Source organism: Vigna umbellata, chromosome 1 (genome assembly GCF_029865625.1).
Source record: "Vigna umbellata cultivar VRB3 chromosome 1, Vumbellata_1.0, whole genome shotgun sequence".
In the NCBI taxonomy this organism is placed as follows: Eukaryota; Viridiplantae; Streptophyta; class Magnoliopsida; order Fabales; family Fabaceae; genus Vigna; species Vigna umbellata.
In genome coordinates, this window is record NC_142165.1 from 66,383,934 (window position 1) to 66,391,641 (window position 7,708).

The window sequence follows — 7,708 nt, forward strand, 5'->3', positions numbered from 1 at the left end:
CATATATATTTTATTTATTATTACATTGAGCCCAGACTTTAATATGTAGTTCCTACGATATGTTGATATATTTTGGTTGATCCATGATCTTTGTTTGGTGAAAATATGTTGAGTTATACTCGTTATGGGCAAAAATGAGTTTATAATATGAAGCATAATATATGGTAATATGTTTAATTTATTGATACCAAAACGGGTTATTATAAATTCTTGATTAAAGAATGAACATGATTGAGTTAGGTGGATAAGAGGGTATGAATTGTTGGTTTTATGAAATGTTGGAGTGGATATGAGAAATCATTACTTATGAAATGATGTTTACTACCGGGAGTAGTATGTTCGAGTTATACCATGAGAGTTTGGTATGAGCAAAGTAACACCTGAGGTTTATGAAAGCAGGCAGAAAGTGGTCTGACCATAAGGCTTTGACATAAACATATGATTCGTAAGTTATAAAGAAGCAGGCAGAGAGGGGTCTGACCATAAGGCTTCAGAAAGTAAGACATAGTATATAAGTGAGGCTTAAGGAAGCAGGCAGAGAGCGGTCTGACCATAAGGCTTCATGAGTAAGCATGGTACATTTGTAAGATTTATGGAAATGGGAAAGATGACTTTGATAATGATGAATTAATGACATCGGAATAATGATATTTTATCAATTGCAAAAATACATGATTATAATATTTTATTACAAGTTTAATGATTTTATGATAAGGTTGGCTTACCCTTATTTGTTTGTACTATGATCATATAACTCATGTTATATGTGATTAGATAATGTTGCAGATGCGGTTGAACAAGCTTAGAGATGAGAGAGATGCGGGCAAAAACTTTCAGGGGTTTTTGTAAAAGAATAAATTTGTATGGGGAAGATTATGTTGTGTAAAACTTATAAGTTGAAATTTCAATGGTGAAGACTATATTGTTTAAAGTTTGTAAGTTTGGTATTGTACTTTGGATTAAATGAAATAAAGTTTGATTGTTTATAAGAGATATCAAATTAATTTAGTCTCTACTATCAGTAATACCCTTTAAAATAGTAGGGTGTTACATTTTGGTATCAGAGCAATGGTTTTCGAAAATATTTTGGGACTCTGGGGAGTGAAATTATTATTCTTAGTAAAATATCAATTGAGTTGATTCTTATTTTATTGGAAACTAGACTCAAAGAGCTTCAATTTGACTACTCATACGCATATTTTGGACTTCGGGAAGGGGTCTAACCGAGCTGGGGAAAACGTGACAGTTTTGCTATCTAGGGGCTAGCGTCCAACCTTAATTTTAGGTGTATTTTTTTTACAAGTTGCAACTTTTTGGAGTGAGTAGGTTGTGTTCTGCACTAGGAGAACATTTTGGGACCCTTTGGAGACTTTCCTACCATGTTTTAGGGCTGGAAAATGGTTTAGAATGGTCCATTGGTTGTTTATTATTGTTAAGTGCCAAGTGCATGGGTCCTTAGTTGTCTAAGGCATCTTCTTTTAATTCCAAATCAGATTTGGAGTTTTGGAGGAGAGTAGAGAGGTCCTTGGTGGGAGGTGAACGAAATCCTAAGTGTCCTAAGTGTGGAGGCTGACTTGGTCTAGCAAGGAGGAGATGAGTTGCTCTCTTTGAAGAAGAGTTTAAGGTGTTTGAGCCTTCAAGAGGTAAGGGGAGCTAACTCAACTTGATTTCTAGAATTTTGTAGTTAGAAATATGGTTCCAATTGCTTGACTTTGATGAAGGGGAGCTAATCCTTTATTGTTATGATCATGAATATGAATATGTTAAAAAAAAAAAAAAAAAAAATTTTGGTAATGGTAGTTATATATTGACTTGTGTAAAATTTGGTTTTCATGATTATAATTTCTTATTTTCGAGTTACTGTGGTGATAAATTTCTATTAATTGTTTTTACCGTTGGATTTAGCTAAAATTTTAATATGTGAATCCTAAGACATATTACTAAACTTTGACTGTTCGGATTTGAAAATAGAAGTCTGTACTGGGAGAAATAAATCCTGTAAGTTTGAGTAAATTAGTTACCCCTGTAGTTCTGTTACTAAGTTGTCTCAGTAAAATATAGAATTCTGACCTATTTGACCGTTAGATCAACCTCAACATTTGATATAGAATCCCTAAGACATATTAATACATTGTGACCGATTGGATTTGTAATTAAAGGTGTATGCTTAGAGAAAGAAATTTCGAAAGTTTGAAATATTTGATGAACACTATAATTCTGTTCTTACGTTATATTGGTAAAAATTTCATGTATATTCCATTTACCGTTAGATTGAGCCCAAACTTTAGTATGGAGTTCATAAGACATAATAGGTGATCTTGACCGTTCAGATTTGGAATTAGAAGTCTGTGCTTAGAAGAATTCATTCCGTATTTGGAGTTTAACCGAGAACCACTTAAATTTCTGTCTCTGAGTTAGCTCGGTAAAACCTTCATATCTACTTAGTAAACCGTTAGATTAACTTGAAAACTTTAGTATGAAGCGCGTAACAGATAGGGACATACTTCGACCGTTCGGATTTTAGATCGGAGGTACCGATTTAGGGATATTAATTTCGTAACTTCTCAGGGATTTCAATATTGCTTAATTTATGTTTTTGGATCATTTATACAAAATTGATGATTTCTGCCTCATTAACCGTTGAATTGGACTGAAAATCTTACCATATAATCTAAACATGTTGTTGATTAGTTTGATTGGTTCAGATTGTCGATAAATAATATGTTGAAAAAGGTAATTTGGTTAATTTGTGCTACTTTGATAAGTAGGCAGGATGAGATGATGAAGGAAGAGATAAAGAGAATGATATAAATCGGGCTACTTTGATAAGTAGGCAGATTAACTATACTGTGCTACTTTGTAAGTAGACAGTATTGTCTTGTTGCGCTACTTTGGTAAGTAGGCAGAAGATCTTGTTTCATGCTACTTTGGTAAGTAGGCAAATTAATTATACCGTACTACTTTGGTAAGTAGACAATAATGTCTTGCGGTGCTACTTTGATAAGTAGAGAGAATAACTTGGTTTGTACTACTTTGGTAAGTAAGTCAGATAAGGTGAAGTTGTAACACTTTGATAAGTGGAATTTTAAATTTCAGAAGTTTATGAACTGTGTGAAATTTTATTTTAGAAGACTTGTGTTGTAATAAATCACTTAATATTTTGTTGGTGTTGAAAATTGTTAAAGAAAAGTTGTATATGTATTTTTGTGGAAAAATAAATTGTAACGCCTAAATTGGGGTATTACACTATTGGGTATCAGAGCAATGGTTTTCGAAAATCCATATCTCTTTTGTAAGTAATCTTTTGTTAAATAGTCTTTGTTTAAATAAATAATTTTCGAGGACGAAAATAAATGTTGTTGGGGAGATTGTAAGATCCTTGAAAATATTTGTTAGATACTTAAAAAAAAAAAATTAGTGAATAGTAAATTGTGAATAGTAAATTGTGAATAGTAAAAAAAAAAAAAATTATTTTTGGAAAGGATAAGTGTTACACGTAGCATTGAGATCAGAATTCACCAATTTGCAAATAAAAAATTATTTTTGTAATAGTAAAATGAATAAAAAAAATGAATAGTAAAAATGAATAGTAAATTTTTTTACTATAAATAGCCAAGGGGGGAGGCTGGAAATTTACACCAAAATTCTAGAGAAATTGTGAGAGAAGAGAGTTGGAGTAAATTCTAGTTGAAGAGGGGAAATTCTGGAGGTTTCCGGAGAACGGTTTGAGAAGAGGAAACTAAGTCTGGAATAGAGGTAAGGGGAGCTAACTTTGAGTATTTCCCTTTGTATTATCTTGAGTCTTGAATATGCTATATTTTGCGTTTGTCTGATCTTAAATCTTGAATATGGAGTATTTTGTTTCTGTATGATCTTGAATTTAAATGAGAGTATGCTTTTGTGTTGATATCTAAGTGTGATAGTTGTAAAATGTGATGTTGATTATGTTATGCCATTTGTATGTTATTAGTTGTTTATTTTTGTATTTTGGAAGGATTAGAAATTGTCTAACCGGCTCTGCCAGATTCAATTTCTTATTTCCCCAAACATTTTATTGCTTTCCTTATTTATTTTTATTGTATTTTGGAAGGATTAGAAGTTGTCTAACCGGCTCTGCCAGATTCAACTTCTTGTTTCCCCAAACTATTTATTGCTTTACTTATTTATTTTATTGCATTTTTGGAATGGATTAGAAGTTGTCTAACCGGCTCTGCCAGATTCAACTTCTTGTTTCCCCAGACATGTTAATGTTCGTGTTATTTAATTATATTGTATTTTTGGATGGATTAGAAGTTGTCTAACCGGCTCTGCCAGATTCAACTTCTTGTTTCCCCAGAAATTTTATTGTCTTATCTATTTTTTTTATTGCATCTTTGTGGAAGGATGAGAAGTTGTCTAACCGGCCCTGCCAGATTCAACTTCTTGTTTCCCCTGAATTTTTATATTAATATTATTTTGATGGTAAGGGCAACTAATTATTTTTGTATGAATTTATAAATATACGAATGTTGAACTGGTGTTCTCTTGCGAAACTGTTTTATGACTTTTATTATATTGGGTGTTATAACTGAAACTGTTAAATTGTACATGTTGAGATGCGATGAATTTATTGAATGAGTTTGTTGGCTGAAATTGATCTTGTTGGAAGGTCTGGAGTAAGGGTTCTGTAATTGCTTATATATGAGTATTAAATAGATATACAGATACTGTTTGAGGTTGTTGTGAGATGAAGTAAAAATATTAAAATTAGACATTTTAGATTTAGAGCATAAGACAACAAGGTAGATAAATTAAATAAATAAATTGATTAATTATTGAGGGCCTCCCTTTGTTGGTAGGATAGAGGAACCTTAAAAACCTGAGTTGGCACATCCCTGATCATAGAGCAGCCCTGGCCTGGTCCAGTCAGTTGTGACTAGTCATATGTGCTGACGTCGAAGGTGAGTTTGATGCGTTCAGACATCTGGGTCCTCTCCGGTGACCAATTGGAGTAAAGAAAAATCTCTACTAGGATGAAAATAAAATAAAACAAGTTGATTGTAGATGCATAATATTATCATGGTAAAAATTTCATATATATTTTATTTATTATTACATTGAGCCCAGACTTTAATATGTAGTTCCTACGATATGTTGATATATTTTGGTTGATCCATGATCTTTGTTTGGTGAAAATATGTTGAGTTATACTCGTTATGGGCAAAAATGAGTTTATAATATGAAGCATAATATATGGTAATATGTTTAATTTATTGATACCAAAACGGGTTATTATAAATTCTTGATTAAAGAATGAACATGATTGAGTTAGGTGGATAAGAGGGTATGAATTGTTGGTTTTATGAAATGTTGGAGTGGATATGAGAAATCATTACTTATGAAATGATGTTTACTACCGGGAGTAGTATGTTCGAGTTATACCATGAGAGTTTGGTATGAGCAAATAACACCTGAGGTTTATGAAAGCAGGCAGAAAGTGGTCTGACCATAAGTCTTTGACATAAACATATGATTCGTAAGTTATAAAGAAGCAGGCAGAGAGGGGTCTGACCATAAGGCTTCAGAAAGTAAGACATAGTATATAAGTGAGGCTTAAGGAAGCAGGCAGAGAGCGGTCTGACCATAAGGCTTCATGAGTAAGCATGGTACATTTGTAAGATTTATGGAAATGGGAAAGATGACTTTGATAATGATGAATTAATGACATCGGAATAATGATATTTTATCAATTGCAAAAATACATGATTATAATATTTTATTACAAGTTTAATGATTTTATGATAAGGTTGGCTTACCCTTATTTGTTTGTACTATGATCATATAACTCATGTTATATGTGATTAGATAATGTTGCAGATGCGGTTGAACAAGCTTAGAGATGAGAGAGATGCGGGCAAAAACTTTCAGGGGTTTTTGTAAAAGAATAAATTTGTATGGGGAAGATTATGTTGTGTAAAACTTATAAGTTGAAATTTCAATGGTGAAGACTATATTGTTTAAAGTTTGTAAGTTTGGTATTGTACTTTGGATTAAATGAAATAAAGTTTGATTGTTTATAAGAGATATCAAATTAATTTAGTCTCTACTATCAGTAATATCCTTTAAAATAGTAGGGTGTTACAGTTAGTGGTTTATCAAGAGAAACCCACCAAGGGTGCAATTTGAACCAAAATTCAAAAGGGCTAAAGATGCATAATTTACCGAAAGATTGAATTTTCAAGTAAAAGCTTTAATTCATGTTTTGAATGTTGGAGACCCTATACATAACTTGTTTGCACATATTAAAAGCTGAAGAAATAATTAAAGAGCTTTCAAAAGAACTATTGCACCTAATCAAGATTGACTCTACTATGTTTAGTTACTAGACTAGTTAGTTAAAGTAGATTTTCTAGTTATAGGAAATAGAATAGTTAACCTTAGTTAGTTGAGTTTAGAGAGTGGAACCATTTTATATAGTTGTGTGAAGAAACAACTACGGCTGACTGATAACGGTTGAAAATACCGTTATCTGTGATGTAATTTTGATAATAAATGCACCCTTTTCTACTTAGAAACTTGCTTGGAATCATGTTTTTCTGTTAAGTTGTGTGAATAAGAGAGTTGAGGTTGAATTTGATGAATTTATGACTAAATTCCCTTGTTTTGGCAGGAAATGAGATAATACGGAAAACAAAGTGAAAGCTTGGACATCCTTTTTGGAGGCTTAAGCGCAGAAGAGTGCCGTTCACCGCCTAGGCACCCCTTTTGCGGCAATTACAAGAACCTGATTAACACAACCCACTCCTTGCACCAGATCTGGTGCGGGAGAAAGATTTAGGCCTTGGACCTCCTTTCTCGTTGACGACATCGATGGTCAAGGCCCGTCGAAGTCTGTCCAGAACTGTGGAGGAGAAAGAAAATGGTATGTTCTAAGGGAGAAAGAATCTATTTGAGTTGGTTAAGGAGAAGAGAAAATAAATTATATTTTATATTAAAGTACAAACCTACGTGACTACCACCTTTAATGTGTCACTGCTTTATATTTGTCAAGTAAGCATGCAATCTTAGTGTAATCTTAACGTTATTTACTTAAATTGACGACAAAAGTTCAATAAATTCAATTTTACACAAAAAAAAAAAACAAAAAATAGAAAGACCTGTTCGAAACGATTATACGTAAACATAAATCTCAATTATTAAACCTATTTTTTATAAAAAAATAAATTATAGCGTATAAAAAGTTGGTATAAAAAATTATTTTTGTCTTAGTCTTTCCAGACTGTAACGAGTATATTAATAAATAATTTACTAATTCCCCCTATTATTCACTATGTCTAAGAAGACAGCTAATAATTATGACATGACACTAACCATAAAGTCAAAACTCGGGTAGCCAAAGTAATTCGAAGTGTTTCTAATGAGGAAAGAGAAAAGCTTTAAAGCAGCATGCAACTTTCTATATCCAACCTCGTCTCTCTTGCACCTGTCTCAGTCTTTTGGTTAATTGTCGACGTTAACTTCCCTTGGCTCCCCAATACGAGTGGTAATAGGTACTAAACTGTGCCCTCAAAGATTCAGCTTCTCCATGATTTCAATTAAACCCACTTTCCTGGGAACATAATTTTCTACACTAATAACACCTGAAGCTCTGACATTTCACATTAGCTTTATATAATGGACACATTTTGGCTCAAGTTCTTTATATTTTATTCCTTTAAAAATACAACAT